The following is a 22979-nucleotide window of genomic DNA, read 5'->3' as shown; positions in this document are numbered from 1 at the left end:
GATTTTATAAGGAGGCTTCCCACATCATCATAGAGTTGAATAGGTTTATCGTGATATTTGGAAGAAAAGACATAAGAGTAACATTTTCCTCAGCTACAATAGAATTTATTTATCCGATTAAATATATCCTGAAGCAAGCAATAAACTAAAAAAAATTCTTATTGATATTATTAAATATATACTGCAGTACGTAATTCGTTAATAAGAAACACGATCAACATATATAAACCTATTTCAGTTGAATCTACATAGTCGTATAATCCATCAGAATGAAGTTAGGATCCTATATCATCGTTATGTCCTTTTCATTCCTTTCTATACTTCGACAAACTACACCGAGTATAAACGAATGCTGAATGCAACCATACAATCAAAAAACTGTGTAACAGACATCCAAGAATGACACATTATAGGGATAATCGCGATAAAACAAGAACCACAAGGGGAAGAGGAAATTGAAAAACAGAGAGATACGAGCGCGTTAAATTACATTAAAATCGTTTCACAATCACAACACACAGATAACAGATGAAACATGTTTAGAGACGAAAATAATCCCGCGTCTGTCTATCCAAGAATACCGCATTAATCCTCCCCGAGCCTGTCTGATTGCCCGTTCTCTCCGAATAGAAATAAGCTCTTCCTGTTTCTCACAACCGTGAACGTTGAATCAACCCCGAGCCGTGAGAAGAAATACCCAGCATGGAAAAACTAAAAGAAAAAACTGGGAAAAAGAAGGAGAAGAGGAAAAAAATTAGAAGCCACAATTCCGTTTACAAACGAGGAATTTCCATAGATGAAGAAGAAATATATGTGTGGCAAAAACGTGTATCGATTGCCAGTTGTTCGATCTTGAACAGACTGCAATTTCTAAGGCGCTGTATCTTCTTTTTTTGTTGCAATACGATCATCGTTGAGGAAAATTGTTAAAGTACATATACGCCCTCGCATATTTTGGCCCATGAACCTAATGAATGCTTGAACATTTTTTACAGAAACACTAATCGACATTTTGTATCATGCCATTTAATTCGTCTATATTATGAAAATTGTCTCTTTACTTCACTTTGGGGTTAAATATACATTTTTCCACGCTCTTCATGTAATAATACTAAAATGCTAAAATATTGAGAGAATATTTTCATTGAATCCCCTTTCGGATCTTCAACCCGAATTATTTCGCGTTATTCGCATGAAAGGTATTCTCGATCAACCGAGAAATTAATCTCACCGACAGGATACTTAATATTCGACGGAACATCTTCGACGAAACGTCGTCGGGTTTCATCGAAGTGGGAGGCTGGGAGAAGGCGAGAATCTTCCCTCCTCAGAAGCTGATGTCTCGTCGTTGGGCCACGTTTCTGCTCGATTATCCGGTAAATTGATGTTCCACGGCACGAGGGACGTAACGAGTGCAATTATCATTGTCAGAAATAACGCGGGGCTGCGTCGCTCGGCTGGCTGGCCTGCTCTCTGCTCGTCACGCTGCCGCAATTTAGCGGCTCTCTCGCTTTCCTCTTCATCCGTCTCTCGCTCGCCTCTTTCTGGCCACCAACAACGAATTAAACGCGCTTTAATGAGACGATTTTCCAGTCACCTTTCGAGACGCGCGGACTCGAGAGAACGGACGCTTAACGAGCGTGCGTGCATGAAGTCGAAAAATAAAGAGGCCATCGAAGAAAAAAGGGACAACCGAAGGAGGCACAGGGTGGATGCAGAGAAAAAAAGAACAAAGTGGATGAAAAGAGAAGAGACAAGAGAGAGGGTCGAGAATCTAAGTTGGAAGCTTCTGGAGAACGTGGAACACCTTGGGACCCCGAAGGGACGATCGACTCCAACGACGGAGGTGAGATTGAAATTAAAATCAATTAGCCTCGGGTAATTGTGTAATCGTTAATCTGTCACGTTAACCGTATCACGTGACAGTAAGGTCCTGTAGTAGTTCACCTTACTCCGGTTAGCGCGGTCTTCGTGACGAATGAGCGAGGTCGATGAAAAAAGGAACAGATATTTAGTCGGCAGGGATGGAAGGACGAAAGTTTCCGAGTCTCTTAGCCCTTCAGGCCTTCGATTAAGATCGATCGAGGATGTTTCGGAACTTGTTACTTGTGGTTGAGGCGAGGAAGCTGATTATTACCGTAGTTCAACTCACTTGTCAGTCGGTCTCAGATCTCAGTGCGAAGTTTTCCTCAGGAAATTCTGACGACTATATGATTATAATCTCTGTACGAGTTTTAGTATTGCTTTATCTTTTTTCATCTTCGAGGTACTTTAAAGTAAGTATACCACTGTCATTAGGATAGTAGCATGAATATATTTAGAGCTCTGATGGTACTTATAAATATTCCTTCCGTAGAATATATATAATATACTCGTATATACCTTCGTATTATACAGATCACGAAGGATGAAACGGAAAAGAAACACCATAATTTTACAAAGCGAAATTTCAATTGGGAAGGGCAGCGAACAGGTATAATATACCTTGCTATATGAACCACATTTAAGTGTTTAGCATAAGAATAGCAATAAAAAGTAAGGATGAAATAATTCGGAATAAAATTCAATTAACAAAGGAAGATGTTGAGAAAATTGGCCTGTGCATAATTTTAGCTTTAAACTTATTAAAATAATTTGACCATTCTAGGAATTTTATACAGCAAATTTTAATGGATATCGAAGTAGCCACGTTTTAACATTAATGCTTTAGAATCACAGTTAGTTTAGCTTATTATGAAGTTTATATTAGAGGGGAAAAAAGGATTGATTAACCGATACTTGCACTTCTAACACGTGTTAGAATCCTAATCGCTGCATTACCAATTTGTCAGTGCCTTTATAAATGTATGGCATTCTTATGGTTTGATAATTGCCTGCGTGACAAATGAGATACAACGGTTTCACAGATACGATTTGATAATGACAATTTCAATCCTACGATTAATCACGATGGAATGTTTAAAATATACGTCCTGAATTTCCAATCATTATTAAGTAAACAACCTTGAATTACAGTTATTAAATCGTAATTATTAAACTCAGGAATTAATTACATTACAATCACTTCATTTCACTTCTTATATCTTCCCCACAACTGTCAACTAGTCGCCATATAGGAATCTTTACTTAGCAACATATCACATTTGTCATCGGCTCCTAAAAACTTATTTTTATCCAACATTAATTGATTCGATTTGTCTATATATAACTATATACACAAATACTCGTATAATACTAATTATAACAGTATATTTTCGCGTGCTATATGCACTTTGTGAATCTGCATACGTTTAAGTTCCTCATAAACGTATAAATATCCACAGTCTACTTATTCAAAATAAAAAATGTGTTCTTAAAGTTTTTAGATGGAAGTAAAAGTTATTTGTAAATACTCATAAAAGAAAAGCCGATTCTTTTTCGTCAATATTATTCACTTTCAAACATTGCATAAGATATAAGAAAAGATTCGATTAATGGATCCCTCAATACACAGCGTTCACTCTTCATAGAAACTAGCTCGATGCGCTATAAGCGTAACGCACGTAATCGTGATCAAGCACTCGGAAACGCGTAAAGTACGACGTCCGTGCGCGGTACTTGCTCAAATCCCCACGGTGTCCTTAAGCAGAAACGTGAGAAACAGGAATTGTCAGGATACACTTTATCGTCTGGAGAGCAATCCATGGTTCGTAGTTATCACGAAGAAATGATTGTCGTTGTACTTCCTGGCATTGCTGATCACTCGTTCTAAACGACTACACGCAACGCTGTCGAAGCTGTGCTGATACAATTTCAGATATAATCGAACAACTTTTCGCATACATACGTACTTTTACTACACATAGCTTTAATATATCTAATTGTAAGTGATAGTATATCCGTTCTTTACTATCACTTCTTTTATGATTAATTATTCCTTTGATAGTCAAAAATGAGTGTAAACCTTGAAAGTACGACATTTACTCAAAAACTCTAACATATATATTGGTAATAAACTGAATATTGATTGAGAAGATGTAAAATATGTATGAATACAAATTAGTTGTAAAAACACATAGGTAAATCTCTAGGCAAGTCAATGTTATACCTCGTTTTTGTAAGTATGTATACTTACATTTGTCTCTCACGTGAGAATTCTTCTAATAGGTTGTCCAGAAAGTTTCTTTCGTTTTATGAGGAAATAATAGACGCACAACGTTTTTTGTTTTATATTATTTTGTCGAATTATGTACGATCCACCTTGTTCTGTTGAGATAAATACCGCGACATTTCACAGACTTGGTTTCACGTTTGTATGAAGGTGCACTATTGTAAAAATCACGTTTGCGAAAGAAAAACACTTTCCGGACAACCTAATACTTTCTGCGCGCATGCTTATTCTACTGTGCCAAATAATTTACTTTCGTCGCCATAAAAATATTGTTACCGAAAGAAAAATTCACGCTTGTCGCTTTTCATCGGAATTAATATGAAAAGAAGACGATTAACACCTTCCAACAGCGAAAGGATGTTGGCGGCACGAAAGGAATGGTAAATGCAAGAAAGAGACTATCCAGCGAAATCCCATAGCCGTGGCGGCTAGCCTTAACGCAGGATGGTTCTTCGCATCCCCGTTAAAACGGCTCGTTTACGGACTTATCGAAGCCGGTTTATGAGGCGTCCGAATCGATTTTTTTTCCAGCAGCGACGGCGCATAATCATTACATCGGACACGCTGGTTTAACCAGTCCCGATAACATCTTTCCCATGCTAAATATACCACAGTGTCGGCTAAATCCGTATCGCGGATTTGAAACACTGAATCGTGCCGTTCGGTCGGTCGCGAAAACCGGGTCTCCTTCCCTGGTCCTCCTATGGTGACCGCGTTGCAATTCATTTCGAAGTCTTGTTTCACTCGCTCCATAAATTCCGCGGTGGATGCGGTTTCTTGTAATTATTTCGTTAAACATTAATGGCCAGTTTGTCAAAGGTGTGGTATGTATGTCGGGTTAGAAGAATAAGCGGAAAACTATGGAATGTTTGAGTAAACAGGGTTAATATCTTTAACCCCCTTTCCTATTGTTTCTAGATGAATTAAGAAAATTAGCCAACTAAAATATAGGATGACTATAAAATTATAAATTTAGTGAAATATTGTACAATATGTGATGATAGGAAAGAAAACAGTGAATATGAGAAAAATTCTGGAAAATTGCAATTGGTCGGAACGGCGAAGAAAAGTTTGTTACATTTTACAAAATTTTTTGTTTGAGCCTATAATGAAAATTTAAACAATATTTTTTTTGGACTTATATATAGTTATACAGGGTGGTTGGTAACTGGTGGTACAAGCGGAAAGAGGGTGATCTTACGCGAAAAAAGAAATCGGAAATATGGAATAAAAATTTTTAGTTTGAGGCTTTGTTTCCGAGAAAATCGACTTTGAATTTTCGCTCGGTACGTGTGCGGTACGTTATAACGGATCTCACTATAGATCGTTGTCTCGATGGAAAAATTAAAAAAAAAATTAAAAAGAAATTTTTATTCTATATTTTCGACTTCTTTTTTCGCGTAGAATCACCCCCTTTCCGCTTGTACCACCAGTTACCAACCACCCAGTATATGCACACTGAAAATTTCATAGAAATTGGTTAATGTTGCTACGAGCTATAAACGGTTAAAAATAGTGAAAATCGCAATTTTCCACAACTTTCGACCCATACTAAATCTAAAGTATCTTCCATCTTTTAACGCCTATTGTATGTTTCTGTATCAATCGATTTCGGTGAAATTTTCACCGTATAAGGTAGCTGGTACAAATCTACAAAACGTACTGCTTAAATCATCATTACAGACTCGAATAAAGAAGGTGCAAAAAGTGAACTTTACTATCTTCTTTGTGATTCCGACTACTTGCAATTTTTTCAAAACCTTCTTACGCGTCATCTAGTAAATTAATCCTCTTTTCCTTTGAAAATAACTCAAGTTTTTTGGTCCAAATTTAAAAAAATGATTCCGTTTTACAGTGTGTTCGAACATTAACGTGATTAACTATATACAAACATATCTATACATATATATTTCAAATAATATATTTACATAGAGCTAATTAGCTGCTTCATAAAATACGAAAAACCTTGAAAATCCTTAAATACATAATTTATTAAAAATACTTTTTCTCTTAAAAATATGAACACCATATAGTACCAAAAGAAGAATTTACTTCTACACATAAATTACACCTTTCCTTTATTATTCATTCACAAAAGAAATTGTAAATCTTCTTTAAATACATCTGGGTATACTGTCAAAAATGCAGATTAAAACCCTTCCTGTCTTTCTTTTCAAAAAAAAGCTAAAAAATATCATTCGTTCTTAATACGACATTGAATAGATATCCTTTTGAAAAGATAAATACCTTTAAGATACATATTATCCGCGTGAGTCAGCTATCTGTGCCGCGATAATCCGCGCGGAGCTTTAAATATCGAGCATTCAACTTCTCTCGCCGCTAATTAATGCGGCACGCGATTACGCGCGTATTGTGGTGATCTGATTCGCCTGCACAGATGCCTGTTGGGAGCCCCGCTCTCTTACGTTCGCGGAATCGCCGTCGAATGTAACGTACAAGATTAATGCGCTCACGGTAATGCGATGAATTAGCCGTGCAAGATTAATCGCGGTCGAGCTCGGACGATGAATTATCCGCGATTCGAAAAATCAATAAGGCTGGCTGCTGGTAATTAATTTGGCGGAACCGCGGTTAATCGCGATGGAAGGTTATGGAGTGAACGATGAAAAGTCACCTTATCAAAGTGTAATGGCGGCCGAGTATGCGGGTATCGCGACAGAGACGTACGAATCAGACGTGGATGGGTACGTGTTAATTGGTGTTAACGTTTTCATTTGTCCACCCGCTGTGTTGATAACTGCTAAATTATGTCGTTTGAATCGCTGATGGATGTTGCGTAGACATACGACGAATATAAATGAACGAAGCTTTTGGTTACTTATGGGTTTGATAGAAGATCGTCGAGGATGTTAGAGGGATGGATTAATTTATTGAGTGATTAGTACGTTTATAAGAATAATACGATTGTTGACGTAGAGGTATCAATAGTTTAGATTTAGATTTGTTTTGCTTTTTGATGAAAGAATCGATATAGAGTAGATCGTTCCAGAATAGATAGATAAAAATGTCTGGAAATTTTTAGATACAAGAACGACAACAGAAACTTGTCAGTTTATTTCAATATTTAAGACAGATTCATTGAGAATAAATTTTGAAATTCCTCGCAACTATAAAGGATTGAAGTAAAGTATATTTCTATCGAAGATTAAAAGTCAGTGATTTATTATTAATATTTGCAACTATTAATATCAGAGGATAGAGCATTAAGATTCCCTCGGGTGCTGGTAGTTAAACCGTCGTTTCTTGGGCACAGTAAAGTATCAATTAAGGAACGTTCCTCTTTAACGAACCATCTTCCGTTAACGTTCGTTTTTAATTGCATCGTTCTGGTTCTAGGCAATTAAGGAAATCCTCCTGATAAAGGACACATTTAGAAAACGACTCATTCCAACAGAGCATTAAGTTTACTGATGGCTCTCGTTACAAGCTGGAATAAAAAAAGTGTTTACCCTTTTTATCCAGTAATTGTTTAATGGTTCGGCATAAATAATCCACGTCCCGACCGGGTAAATAAAATCTCATTTCATATTGATATATCTTTCCAATATGTTTTACTATGTCTAGTATATCGAGCACCGCAGCAACGAGACAGGTTGAAAAGAGCAATTTAACTCATTCATTGATCGTTAAATTTTATATGTTTGAGAGTTGCAAGGAAGATATGGGTCATTTATTCGACAGCCGTTCGATTTCGAGATTGTATTTCTGTAAATTGAACGATGCATTTATGCTCAAGCATCATTTGGCTAATTAATTGTTTACTTTTGTATTAATAATAATTGAAATTATACGTAAATTTTCTACAGTTATTAAATAATCAAAAAATATTGATTTCGTTCTGTTGAATTTTCCAATTGACGACACTTTTCCAAAGAACCTAATCTATATCTGAAAATATAGTAGATAGAGTAATATTTATAGGTAGATAGAGTAATACTTATGAAAATGAAAGTTTTAAATAATTCATTAATATCTGTACTCTCATAGAACCTTTGTTCTTCCATTTATGTAGAAATTGCTGAATTTCATGCATCATGTATTTCAAATGTATTTAAATAATTGAATAGTTATTTCTCAGTTAACAATTTTACTTTCGATTACTTCTCTCTTTCCATAAGGGAGTATTCTAGACTAGAACTTCCAAGAAAAATTTACATGTTCTGAAAATGTAAGTTCCTAAAACTATGTCTACAAAAAGATCTTTTCTAATTCGTTAAAATAATGGAATTATCAAGGTTTGAATGCGTTTTTATCCCTTCATCCCCTCTCATATTCTACACAAAATAAGCCTAAAAAGCACCATTCTACGCTAGAATATTTCTACAATATTACTATGACTTTTATCATAAATACTACATGCAATGCATAGAATTATAGATTACAGCGCATGTTATCAAAGAACAGTAAGAAATCATAACAAACGATGACATGTTCTGCATGTACATCTCAAACACCTTTTAAGGCTTCGCTACTTATAGAAACACCTGTTGCGCGCTCGAGGGAACATGTTTGACATATGTAGCAATCCATCAAATACTAATATTCCATTACGTCGTCTAATTACCATCAACATGACTCTAGAACGCGCAACTATCTTCTTCGGAGTTCGCAGCATGTTCGGTTCACTCGGTTGATGGACTAGCTTCGCCATCGACGTAAGTCGAGATTGAAAGGTGCACAAAATTATAATCCCGTTGGTATATACGATCTATACGTTCGGCCCGTTAGATATTACGAGCCTTGTTGAATTTGACAAAGACAAGGTGAAGGTGAAAGAACGGGAGGGAAGGATAAAGAGAGCGAGAGGAGGGACACGCTGGTCGCTCCGTTAGATCGGATCTAGGTCGTTACGCGCATTTCTAAAACGATTTGACATTAGGAGCAGCGTTCGAGATGCGCTCGACCTTCATACTAATCTTGACCTCGAACCTCCGAATTTTTCGCGAGAACACCGTGTGTCCGTAAGAACGTGGGTACTTTGAAAATCGAGAAGGAATAGTTGGAATTAATCGGATAGTTAGCATGTGAACTGTGATGGAATCACAGACGAAAGTATTTGAACATTTATCATAGAAGTTTAGAACATTTATCTCAACTATTTGTAGATACGGAGTTTTTAACATTTTTTCTTTTTTTTTTTTTTTTTTTTGATCGATAATTTGAGTTAAGTAATTAATGTTTTAAACTCGAATTATTTTACGCAATGCTCAACTTCCAATTTTCCACGCTCCAAAAATTAGCAGTATGTAATTAAAAGAATAGTTTGATTATTTTCTGGTCTTTCATACAAAAAATCTTTGTTATTATCAATTCCTTGTTATTGTTCTCACTGATACATTACAAAAATCCTTGCAAATAATCCTTGTTAAGCATTATAATTATATGATATCAAGTTTGTATTTCCACAATTTCTTTATATTAACGGTAAGATATATTATTTGCCTAATAACGTTACATTCTACAAACAATTGGAGACAGATAGAGAGATAACTAACTGTAAGACAGAACAAACAATACGAGGACAAAGTAATCCTCACGTTTCGATCGTTAGAGGATCGTTCTAATTGCAAGACGTTGATTCGTAGTACCGTTTCGGTAAGAACAGAAAATGACGCTCATCAGGAGCAACGGAATTCAGATCGTTAGACAGACGACGTAGAGGAGACGTAGTACAGATCGACGGTGATAAGTGCGCTGACGTTTCAGTACACTCTACTCGGGAGTAAACAAAGGAGAGTTCTCACACAGAATATGACAATGAACCTGAGAGCCCTTAGGTAACATTAACAGACTCCAGACGCGACAAAGACGCCTCGCATAGACGTGATCTCGTAATTATGCGCGGCCCGTAGACAAACTGTCTCCCTCTTCGCAGTTTTTATTCTGCTTCCCTCTTGTTTATTCCGTTTCAGGCGAGCAATCGTCGATTATGAGTCATTAATAGTAACTTTTAAATATTTCTTTTAATATTTTCCATTTAGGAATTGTTGCCTTTTATTTTAGTTACTTGAAATGTTTGTTACCTCTTTCCTTTTTCTGATTGATTTTAGTTTATTTTAGTTGACCTTGTGAACGTCATCAAAAATAAAAATGACGAAACCTCATAAATAATTCGAAAAGTCGAAATCTCATAAATAATTAGAATATTTATCTCACACAGTTTCTTCCTTTCAAACGAAATCCTTGCGTCATCTCAAAAATTCCTTTTAAGGAAAGAAACATTTGCATACTCGATCCAGATGAATAGATGCTAATTTTCTACATACCTGCATAATTTTTCCGTTTCATGTTAGTGATTATACAGTTTACGACCTCGCTGTATTTCTTCCAACAATACTGGCTCGATTCTTGTCCAATAACCCAATAAGCAACAGTGAAAAGAGGTGACCAACAGAGTGGAACTGGGCCAAGAAAAGATGGTGGACAGAAGAGGAGGGCACGTATCATTCGCAATTCTCGGTAGCCGGTGTCGGTAAACAATCTGATCCCAGGACAACGGTTCGGAAGCATCGGTTGACAGTAAAATATCAGCAGGTACCAGTCAGTATGGCCGCGATACGATCGAGAGAGGAGGCAGGTATATAAGCGTGGTAGAGCTCAGGCGCTCCTATCCTGGCAACAGTCCTCGGGGTACTGTTAGCCACCGATGAATGATAACCATATCGCGATATGCGTCGCCGATACAATGGAGAGTAAACGGGCGAATGTATCGGATAGAGAAGGGCCTGGACCTCTCGCACGAGCCTGCGTTTCTGAAATAGAAGAACTATGTGATCGATAATCCACGGAACAGGAATAGACGCCGCTGTCGCCGGCTCGATTCGCTGCCCTCGTGATCGAGAGTGCTAGCTTCGAGTCTGTTACCTAAATGGAGATGTTTGTGTATTTTTAGGAAATATAAAGGCACGAAAATGAACAAAATAGAGGTGTTTTTGGAAAATTAATGTGAACTTCAATGAATTTTTATTTGTTGAAATACTGTAACGAATATGGAAGTAAAAAAAATATAGTAAGATCTTTATGTTGAACATTTATATGTGTTTGATATACCTTGGTGTGTAGGTAAACGCATGTCTCAAAATTTATACACCCTGTAAATTACGTAATACAATTTGTTAGAAACGGATGAGACAGTAAGATTTAGTCACGATTTTTTAACTACGACGCTCTATGGGCAATTTTATCTAACGTTGAATCTCTGAAACACACGAACTAATGAACAGGATATCTCTTAGTATTTTTATAAAATTGCTTCATCTTGACGTTATTTTTATTATTAACTGTTAACGTAGACACAAACACACAATTGAAGTTAATATATTTAAAATTTACTCTCAAAATATTTTCGAATTTTTTTCAATTACTACTGCAAAGGATAATTAGTGTAGCGCACTATCTACTATATATATACGTTGTTCCTCGATATCTTCCTCGAAAAGAAGAAACGTAAAAGTCAACAACCTCGAAATAAACTCCATACTAATTGAATTAAAAGATAAACCAGTGCGATAAAAAACAATTCCACCAATAAACCAGCTACCACTGACATATTTTTACCGCACACCTGAACCACTCGATGAGCCAGTAGCAATTTTCCAATGAACGCCCAACGAAATGTTCCCGCAGGATTAACCAGCAACGTTTGTCTCCCCATTCCCATCCTTCCCTCTTCTTCCTTCAGTTCGTTACTCTAAATTTACGAGATTGTAACAACAAGCCTTAATTAACCGCGGTGCTCGTGGCTCTCGAGTTCGCTGATAATTGAACTCGTACTTCCAGGTGAAGTGTTTCCGGTGCCTTCAACTCATTCTTCGACCATCACCCGAAACATTTTCTTTTTCTTTTCTTTCACCGTTAGAATTTCTACACAATAGAAATAGTCCGATAATATAATTAAGTACGATGTGCCAATTTTTCTTAATTTTTCGGCTTTTACGTCAGTTGATAGGTAAAAAGAAATATTTTTACATAAAATAGTTGCAGAAGAAAGTAACTCGATAGATTCGAATATACAAGCCTTTTACAGATAAACGGTGATAAATCCACAATGTTTCATAAGAAATGAATAATTTTAGTTTAGCTGTCCTGTTAATTTAATTTAACTAATATTAGTTCGCATAAGTAAGGTTACTAATGTTTTTAATAAAAAGATGGTTTTCATATGAATTTGGTTAAGACCATGTTGAATTTTAAAATTGTTCTTCTACGAACGAAATAAAATGTGATTCATCGTGTTCGTGATTATAGTACGATAGTGAATATTAATCATGACCACAGATATCGTGTTTATTCTAATTTCGTGCTCCAACATCTTCCCTCTTTCATCTCTTTTTTTGTCTAAAATTTTCCGCCTCAACCTATCGACAAGCTGCTTTTCAACCTTTCTCGAACATCAAACGAACGAACCTGTCCGCTTCCTGGAGCTCCTCTCGGTTAGAAGTTCGTCATCCGGCGCGATGTCAATGTCCTGGCTGTGTTTCATCACGTTTGGGAATCCGGCATGTACCACGCGACCCGCTCTCTGTTTGTTCTTTGTACACCTCAAGAGGAAAGACAGCGCGCTCCTTGTGACGCTCAAACTGTATATATACCGATGCTTCTTTCTGCCTTGTTTCGTGGATCCGGGAAATTGATGTTCAACTACATTAAAAATGTTAAGAAGATTTCACAAAAAAGTCGAAATTTTTAGAACAGTTAATAGATTGCGGATTTCCATGCATTTATGGAAAATTTGAAGATGCAAAAATGTACAGAGTACAGGTTATTACCTGCATATTATTATTTGCAGGTAATAAGGTATTTTGCAGGTATTATATTATTTATATTATTATTTGCATATTTGCAAGGACATAAAATATTCGAAATGTGATACTCATTACAATACTTAGTAAATAATTTAGTAGCATAAAAGTATGAGTTCACATAAACAATCTAGATGTTTGTTTTACGTCGTGTCAGTCTTAATAGACAGTAATTAAAAGGAGAAGAAGACTGGAAAAGTTCGTCTGATCCTTTTTGGACTGAATAAGATTAAAGATCTTGTATGGATAATAAAATATTTATATTACTTTTTAATTTTATTGATCTTTTTTTAAACAAGCGAGATTGGTAGTTTTATACTTTTAGATATTTTTGGATAGCGCCTTAGATAACATTAGATTTTGTGATAAATACAATATGTGAATAGAGATAAAAAGAAAAGAGAAAAATAGATACGACTGTAATTTGCTCTCACTTTGTTCTGAAATACCAGAGAACCGAGAGACGAGGAACTTCGATACAATTTCCACTTCCTTACAGAATCTTGGAGGCGAAATTAAGTAATTTACAGAAGTACCTGCTATTCCGACCAATCACAGGTTTTCCCCGAGAACATCTAGGCCAGTCATAAACCACCGTTTCTACCTGTTTTCGCCTGAAGCGTCGAAGGTGAAGATTCTTTAACGAGTCCCTTGTCTTTTACCTATAACCAGTAATATACCATCGACTATAGCCTTCGAAGAAAGAAACTAGACAAAACAAGAAAAGGGAAAGCTAAGAGGCAGTATCAAGCGATATTCCGAATTCAATTCCACGAAATCTACACGCGAATCTATCTTACGCGCACGATAAAAATATATCTTGCATCAAAAAAGTAGAGAACTTCCTTTCTTCCCATCCTTGTATTATGAAACAGTTATGAATCTAATATTATTACAATACAATATAAAAAAAATGTTCCACGAAAAACTAATTCTTCTTTATTATATATCACTGTCTCCATTATGTATATCTTTTATTTTCTATCTTTATATATAAATAGAATTGTAGATTTACGAAATAGTCACGAAGAAATCGTTTTATTACAAAATATGCTACGAGATACATTATACATTAGTAAGATACGTATAAAATAATTATTTTCATGAGAAAAATAATTCTTTTTCGCCGTATATCTAACACCTTTCTTATTTTTACTTATATTTATTGAAAGGTATCCTATCCGTTAAGGAATTAACAAATTTTTTTCAGAAGAATGATAATTTTTCTATATCATACGTACGTTCGCGCCCTATTTTTCGAGTGAAGTTCCTGCTGACTTACAAAGTGGCCTGAAAGAATCGTGTCTCGTGTCAGAAAAAGCGATTGACGCGCGAGACGAATCTCCTTTTTCCGTTTCCTCAGCGCGGCGGGTTGCTCCACGTCGTGAACAATTCCATCGACGAGGACGTCTCGTAGCCCGGTTTTTGCTAGTTTTCTAGATTAATAGCGAGCACAGTCTCGACGATGTCTGCGGTGTTTTTTCATCGATGAACCATGTGCACCATGGTCGCGTGAAATCACCACTGTAGTGAGAATAATGGCGACGTATGAACGGCAGGTGCGATGAAAGAACGATCGATGAAAAGTAGCAAGTTCTTTCGATGGTTTTTGCTCTGTACGGTATAACTCATCAATAAAAGTTCATCAACGGGGCCTCATCAATGGCGCGAAATTGAACGAGTCGGCGACTCGATAATAGCTAAAGTTGGCTACTATGTAGCTTGTATGCTTGTACTACGCTGGTTTATAAGATATAAGAAGCTTGATGGATGTTAAAAGCTGAATATGCATAACGAGTCATGACTGCGTAGGTTAATAGAATGTTTTAATAGTTTTAATTCCAATTTTATATAGTACGTAATATCGTGGGATTGTTCGTGTTACTTAAGAGAATAGTTGCATCTACTGGCAAAGTCGAAATTTCTGTTCTGACATTTGTTTGGGATACTTTCTTATTCGAAAGTACAACATTCTGAAATATTTACGCTGGAAATATTGGAATATCACAGTTTTTAAATATTTGTATAAAAGTTTATATCAAGATTTCTTTATTGTAAAGAAAAATATTTCAAAAATCTGTAAGATAAATTTCACTAAAATTTTGTAGAATTATGCTGCGCGAAATTATCCAACTCTTATTACATTTTTTACGTTCATCATAGAAAATCACAAAGGAACCAGTATATTTTAAGCTAATTACGACAAATAATAGATCTTTTTATTTAATTTAAAAATCACATTTCTATCATTTTTATCCTAAAAATACCAACTTCAGTATTATCTTTTAATTTCTTGTAACGAAATTTAGCTGATTTCTGAGATTAAATAGATTTTCTCAAAAATCCTTGCATAAGTAAATTCTTTATAGATGATCACATTTAGTACTTCGACCAGAAAAATATTCGAGCAATTTCTGTTTGATAATAGGTAGCTAGAGTGCTTCTAGGTAAGTTAACTTTTCAAGAGAAGGACAAAAACGATTATCTAAATATTCTAGGAGAACGAATAGGTTTTGATGAAGTTTTAATATAGATAATGGAGTTTTAAATATTTGATCTAACTTCCGAATGTTTGATTTCACTGGGTCGTATTTAGAATTCATAAATGTCTATATAATTTAGAACTCGGGTTTCTGTGCAAGATTTTGCAAATATGTATATTGAAATGTATATTCACTACATTTGATGTATTTTGCCCTGATATTTGTATTTCACCCTGATGTAATGTTTGACTTTTATTAACGTTTAATTGCTTTATTCAATCGACGTTTACTTAATATCGAAAGTGACACAAGGACTTCTCGGTACTCCTAATATCTGTGCGTAATTTTCCTATTTCTCCTTTTTTTTTTTTTTTTAGAAGCGTAAGACACGTCACCCGCCAATTTATTTGACATTATAAACCATTCTTTGTAATAATAATAATGATATTTTTAATTTTATATACAATTCCAATTTTTAAACTTTTCTGATTACAAATACATTTTTTTAAATCAATTGACTTGGTGAAACACGATTGAATTAAACATCTTATACGTTACAGTCTAATAATAACATCTTACAAGTAATCTAATAATATCTATAACATTTAGTTACAATCAAATAATGATATCTCACAATTTCTATAGAAATTCATTAATCGTAGAAAAGAATGAATTGAAACTTGGAACGAAAAAAATCGTACGTGTTGTTCACACGTAGTCATTTATGCACGAAAAAGCCAATATTTACAAGAACATGTGGGCCATGGCCCACTCGTCCTCGAAATTCCCTTTAAACATCGTCAATCGAGCATCGTAAAAAGCAAAACTCATAATCCGACCATGACAAGACGATTCTTTTTTTTATTCGCAATCATTCCACGAATTGAACAATGTTGAAATAATGGTATGACGAAATCATTAAAAGTTGGTCAACTGATTGCGCAGAAACCTAAGCAATGAAAGTCCATTAGTTCAATTTATTACTAAAGCTCGAAAAATGTCACAATATTTTAATAGATATAGCACTCGTTGAAGATTATTTCTATTTAATAATTATTACGTTTTTAGAAATTATTATCAAGTTTAGAAAAATTAATTTCTTAGACAAATTTACTGGAATTTAATTTATCAGTTACAATATTTTCGTATATTTTACTAAAGCACAATCATAATTTACATAAATTTTTACATAATCCATCCTACATACATAAGTAACATTTTGCTCATTAAAATTCGTTTTAAGTTACAGTTATCATTCCGAAAATTGTTATAGGCGAAGTAAAACAAATGTCGATATTCAATTTTCGAAACAGACAGAAAGTGAACAGATATGAAATTTGGATAAAATATCGCATTTTTACGAATTGCTGGTATCAAAAGATGCATACTACAATATATGGCAACGAAAGCTAGACTAGTTCAATAATTTAAAAAAAAAAAAAACTCATTGCGATGGATTGAGTTTTCAAACCGTGCGAAATCGGTTACATTACGACATCTACGTTAAGCATCACGTCGTATCATACAGTACTCCGTTTCCTGCGAAAAGGTTAAAAAGGAACTGCGAAAATTTAGCTATCTGGCATCGCAACGCGACATCGTGCCGGTTTATCGGTTACAGGTTACGTTATTTGCGATGCGAAAGTCCAGCTATATCGATAAAAATCCGCGGGGTAATTGGTTCCGGACGACCGGCGATCGTAATTACCGGATGATTGAGGTGAGGCGTGGCAAGGTGAGGCAAGGGGAGGCGAGGCGAGGTCTTGGCAGGTCGTAAAGAGCAGTTTGCGGGACGCGTGTGTTGCGCACGCATGTTGTACGATCGATCGTCTTCGATAACATCCGATCTTGCGGCTAAGAGAAGCAACGTCGACTTGTAGAACCTGAATCGGTGAAAGATGATCGAGAAACGAGCGGTTTTCGGCATAGCAATGGGGTCCATTTATGGGTTTTCAGCCAGGATCTCGTTGTCGCAGGAAACCGACCGTTTTACGATGTTGTCTAGGATCGTAGGAAGGGCTGACCGACCGACCACGTTTTGTTTCGTCTTGGATGGATGACTGGCTATCGAGACACGTAGATCGATCGTCCGTTAAGTATAATGTACGCGACGTTGTTACGGTTGAGGTTTGGAGCGGTTGTTAGATCGGCAGGAAGCTTGAATGGGTCCGCGGACGGTTTTCATGGCCGAGGAAAGTATGCGATACTTGCTAATCGCGATTTTTGACTGGCCGGTTTCCGATGCAGTTTTCGAGACGCTGCCAATTGGACGAGCAAGTTGAACGGAAGATCGAGAGAAGAGACGGCTGATTGCTCGCTGATGGAAAATAGCGAAACGCTTGATCGATGGGAATAGGAGGAAGGGGGTGATGGAGTATCGGATCGGTGGAGATTGTTTAGTTTGACGGAAAGAAATTCAGTTTGTTAACTTGCTTGAAGAATTAGCTTGGAGAAGTAACTTTTAAATTTTCTGTGATTTTGGATACTGCGAGTTTTTCCAAGTAGTAAATACAATTTTCGAAACTACGTTAAAAATGGACGAAGAATTAAAAATGGAGAAAGAATTAAATTGAAGAAAAAATCGTGTAAGTGTCTTTGTGCAATATAATATCTTTGCACAAATCCAATATTTTCAATTTGATTAAAACATTGGAAAAACATAGTTTCTATTGATATGTCCAGAATTTTGATATTAAATGTCCGTTCGTTTCCATAACAAACTGAATCGGATTCTTCATGTCAGTCATTTTGAAGGACACGTTCAATATTCGTCAAAACGAGAATCAATTCGTCCGTTTGACAGCAGGTCGCAATTTATTGCTGATAAAGAAAGACCACGACACCATTCCAAGCGACAAATATACCAATCCATCAATCAAACGTTTAAATAACGAAGGTACAGGAAAAGAAGAACAATGGGAACGTTCGGATAGAAGGTGCGTTAATCTAATCTGTCTGCTCGAAATGGCTTTGAACTCTGTCTACCGCGTAGTGTACGATATTCATTCGAAAACGATTTTGAATGATTAAATGCCCTATAAAAGATGAAAATTTCGGAAAATATTCCTTAGTTTGAAAATATTTCGAATGCAGTAAAGACAATTTAATAATTAGTAAGAATAATTATACAAATTGGTGAATCTTAAAGGATAGCGTTTTAAATAACATCAGTTTCAAATTATTTTTCTTTAGAAAAAAAGTTTCTTCTTGAAAACTTTTAAAAACGAACAGATTTTTCATGAGCAACTTTATAAATGTATTATCTGTAAACACATAGATATTCTCTGTCCACTAATTACATCCTCTCCTATAACGTTTAATCTCTTCTCCTTTTCTGACAAAAATGTCACGAAAAGAATGGATGCAGATTCGAGGCTACCTAGAAAGCGAAGTCGAAGACAGGATTTCGTTGCTGTCGTTGGATAATCGTCGCAGCGTGAGAACAGCCGGAGGATATCGATAGAATGGATCCTGTGGTTGATGATCACCGATCGGCGATCTCTGTTCGAAGGATCGCGTTCTAAACTCCCTTAAATCGGGTCAACGGCGTTCGCACGAGCGGCGCGGTTGCCGCTGATTCGCGATTCACTGACCTACGCCGATTTACGGGAGTCGCGGCTAACGATCCGGCTGACCTTTGATAATCGCGCTCCCGAGCCTTTCGTCCCCTTTCAGGGTGAAAAGTCAAGTCCCTTGTAGTCGCGGACGAACACCCGGCACCGTTATGCCAATAGACGACAATAAGTCATTATCACGGTGAAATCTCCATTATAGTTGCGCCGCCCGAACATCTGTTGCGCCTTGTTGCCGAACCGCCATGGCTATAATCACGTGTTTGCCTTCGAATCGAGCTTCGATTTTTTTAATTTTCTTGGTCGTTAATAAGATGGTTAATTGATGGTTTGCGCAAGTTTGGAGATTAGAAGTTGAAGTTAAATATATGGTTAGACGTGAAGTATATATAATTAGTTAGACGTTAAGAGAAAAGTTGAGGAGACTGTGAAGAGAAGTTATTTATTTATTACAGAAAATTTAGTTAGACTTTAGTTAAGTATACGGTTAAAAGTTGATAATAATTAGGTAGATGTTACAGTCCAATTGAATGAAACAGTTAAAGAAAGTTTATTCATATGGATATTAAAGGAATTTATTTATAGGGTTTACAGGTACTGATTCGAATGTGTTGATTCAAAAATAATGATTGATTAGCATTTGGTAATGTAATATGAACTAGGAAAAGTAATTTGCCCCATTATTTGTGCAGTTGTCTGCCACTCCTGTGTTCAAAATGTCTGCCCTACATTTCTCGTTTCTATCAAATTTAAATCATCTGCAGGTGTGAAATATGGAATGATTCTGAGAAAAATGAATCCTATTTCAGTAACTAGAAAAGTTGTAGAATTCAGCAGAGAAGAATAACAGTTTTCTTTGGACAACTTTTCTAGCAGATTGAACTACCTCAGCTGCCAACTGATTCTTTCTTCCTCGATCTAATATTCCAAATGGCTGCCGTCTACAGCTCCGTTATCCTGACAAATGCGACCGTTTTCGATCACGTCGAGAACTCTAAGTAATCCAAGGACGCAATGTGCAGGCACGAGAATGAATTATACTTCCGAAGGTAAAGAAAGGAAAAAGAATGGTCATAGAATATCTCGAAGAAACTTTAATAAAAAGGACCATGAACCTTTATTACGTCGTGTGATCACTGCACTGTTTGAATTGTTCATATTCTTCGTAATATTTTATTAAATTTATTATTTTAATTTAGTATTTTACCAATATTATAAGGAATATAAATAATTAATAAAATAAATTAATAATATAATAATAATAAATAATTAATAAAATAATTAATAGTCATTAAATATACTAACGCATTAAATTTTAAAGGTTTAATTAAAAAGATTGTGTACATATTAACGTAAAACATTATCCGACTAGAAATATGGTAGCACAAAAGATATAAATGTCATAAAAGTGTTTAATGGACGATTAGTTAGCTCCAACACTACTGACAAGCTCTTCGAATGAAATGTTCATCGGCGTGTATCAATAACAAAAGCGACAAGATCATCATTAGCTGGATTCAAATCCTAAGACATCCTGTGTGGATGAATCATCGAGAGATATACATCAATCATACTTGATATGTGAAAATTTTCGGCGCATATCTACATGAAAGATATTACAATATCTTTCAATTTTTGGCCTACGTGTATCGAAACATATGAATTAAAATATTTATACGTAATAAATCTTATTAATTACGTTGAAGCAATCTATGTTGAATATTCTATGTTAATGTACAATTCTATCTCAAATCCAATCTACGTTAATAATTACGTGTGAAGCAATCTATGTTGCGCAATTCTACGGTAATCTGGGAAATGGTTAATGTGCATCATTAAGTTAAATACGTTTTCAGTTACTATCACAAACAAAATGAACACAGTGAATAATTTTTTTGCGTTTCTAAGTTGAAGGTGCATATGGCATCATAAGACGTAAGTCATAATTATCTCTTCTTTTTATCCCCGTCATTTGTCAATTTCACGTGTTGATCTTTGTTGAAAAGTAGAGAAAATTTGTCGACTGGCTTTTCTTGCGTTAGACCGTATTCACACGGAATTGTTCAGAGCGAACGCGTGTAATTTGGAGGTCGTTACCGTGACGGAAGTACCGGCGATAAAGGCGCGATAGGACGGAAATGTGGTACACAAAGAAATTACTGAACTTCAAGGAAATAAAAAATCTTATTTGCCTCAGTCCTGTGTTCTTTCCTTTTCCGGCAGTCATATGACGTCTATTAACGTTAAACTGTTGGCTAGCGTTAAAAAATGTCAAAATTAATAGAAATACGTTTTTCCATTTATATTGAAAATATTTACATCTGGAAAGTTTCTATTAAAATTTGTTTTAGTTTCTAACTGAAAATTTACACTTGCAATAGAACTTCATTTACCTGAACTTACCCAGGTATAAATAGTTTATATAATTGCACCTCATTATTATATAGGAGTTCGCCAATCTTCTCCGCTAATATTTCTCTTTTATATCCCAATAGAAACTCACGTTCAGATAAATAAATTTAACCAGCATGAGTTCAGTTAATCAAACATTATCTACAATTCTGTTCCAATAAATGGTGTCCGATTGTACATCGTTTGCCATTTCAATTTCTCGCTGAAACTTCATTTTAAAGTCTATTTCTCCTAAATATACTACTCTACCTCACCCATACAAAATCATTCGAAATTCGAAACCATCTACACAACATTTTATAGCGTGTTTCAGTGGGAACTGAAGGTCGATGTCGGTTTCCGGCGTCGTATCGCGTCGGTTCTTCGTGCCGAGTGACATTTCACAAAACATCGGGCGGAGGCTGTGAATTCTTCCAGCAAATATACGATAACGATTCGAATGACTCGTAATCGTTACAGGAGGACAACGAAATAGGTAGAGAGCAGACCCGTTATCTTTACTGCTCAATCTTTTTCGCAAAACTACGAACTAGAGGGTGGCCATGCAGTCGATAAGAGATAACGGGAGCCAGAATCCAAAGCCGAGCTTTCTGTGGTTTTATTTACCGAGTCAATGCTCCAGCATGGGCTATCCTGGAAGCCAGTTTACGTGCATTTCGAGTGCCTCCGTCACATTCCGCGTGATAAACACGGTGTTGAAAGAAGCGTGAAGCCGGAAGTGGCTCGAGAACCAAAGTGGAGGGAAGGAGACAGAGAGGGTGAGGCTCGATCGAGAGTTTACGCGACGGACGCGTTAGGCGGTCGAAGTAATTTAAATTCTTCTGGAACGATAGGAATCGCCGTGACCCGTTCCCGGCTATACGAACGAAGGTACTACGAACGTTAGTCCAACTATTGGAGATGCATTGAGTCATCCGCGGGAATGGGATGATTGTGAGAAGACTGGTAGAGCGCCGGAAGATGCTGCAAGTGGCGTAATGGGTTGATCGAGCGAATTTTTTCAGTTAACGTAAGAAATTTGTGGAATTTTAAGGGGAAGATAAGTATATATTTTAACATGGGCTTTTTGTTTATTATATATATATATATTAAAGATGATGAGTATATCTGTTGTTAATAGAAGATTTTTTTGTTTTTTGAGTTAAAAGTTAATAGATTGATCTTTTCGTGTCCTTCTTTAATTTGATAATCTAAGTTTACGTAATATCGTGTCGAAGATTTAGTGATTTTCCTCTAATATACGAAAACTTATTTTAGAAACTAATACACTTTGTGAGGGAAGTTCTTGTAATTCTTTATAGATTTGTTTTTTGATTGATTTTAAATACTACTTTAAACAGTTCGCAAGTCATCTCTTACATTAATAACCGATTTACGAAAGAAAATATTATGAGAAAAGTAAAAGAATGAAAAATGCGGTCGTTTCGATTAATTGCATCGCATACAATGGTCCACCATTGTCCTGAAGATCCATTTCTCTTCTGGCTTCCTTTATCTCATCCCGTGCACGCAGTATTCCACAGAAATTTGCGGGAAATTG

At 35.8% G+C, this 22979-nt stretch overlaps 1 long non-coding RNA gene across 1 annotated transcript; it reads left to right on the top strand.

The window, feature by feature from the left end:
* The first annotated feature begins 1499 nt into the window (after positions 1 to 1499).
* LOC117239630 lies at positions 1500 to 22495 on the top strand. Its single transcript, XR_004494496.1, has 3 exons — positions 1500 to 1846; positions 21899 to 22197; positions 22273 to 22495. It is a non-coding gene; the product is annotated as an uncharacterized LOC117239630 (long non-coding RNA).
* Positions 22496 to 22979: the final 484 nt, after the last annotated feature.

The sequence above is a fragment of the Bombus vosnesenskii genome, unplaced genomic scaffold, assembly GCF_011952255.1.
Source record: "Bombus vosnesenskii isolate JDL3184/JDL3185 unplaced genomic scaffold, Bvos_JDL3184-5_v1.1 scf7180000014105, whole genome shotgun sequence".
NCBI lineage: Eukaryota > Metazoa > Arthropoda > Insecta > Hymenoptera > Apidae > Bombus > Bombus vosnesenskii.
The sequence above is the reverse complement of the archived record's forward strand: the minus strand, read 5'-3'. Positions and strand labels throughout refer to the sequence as shown.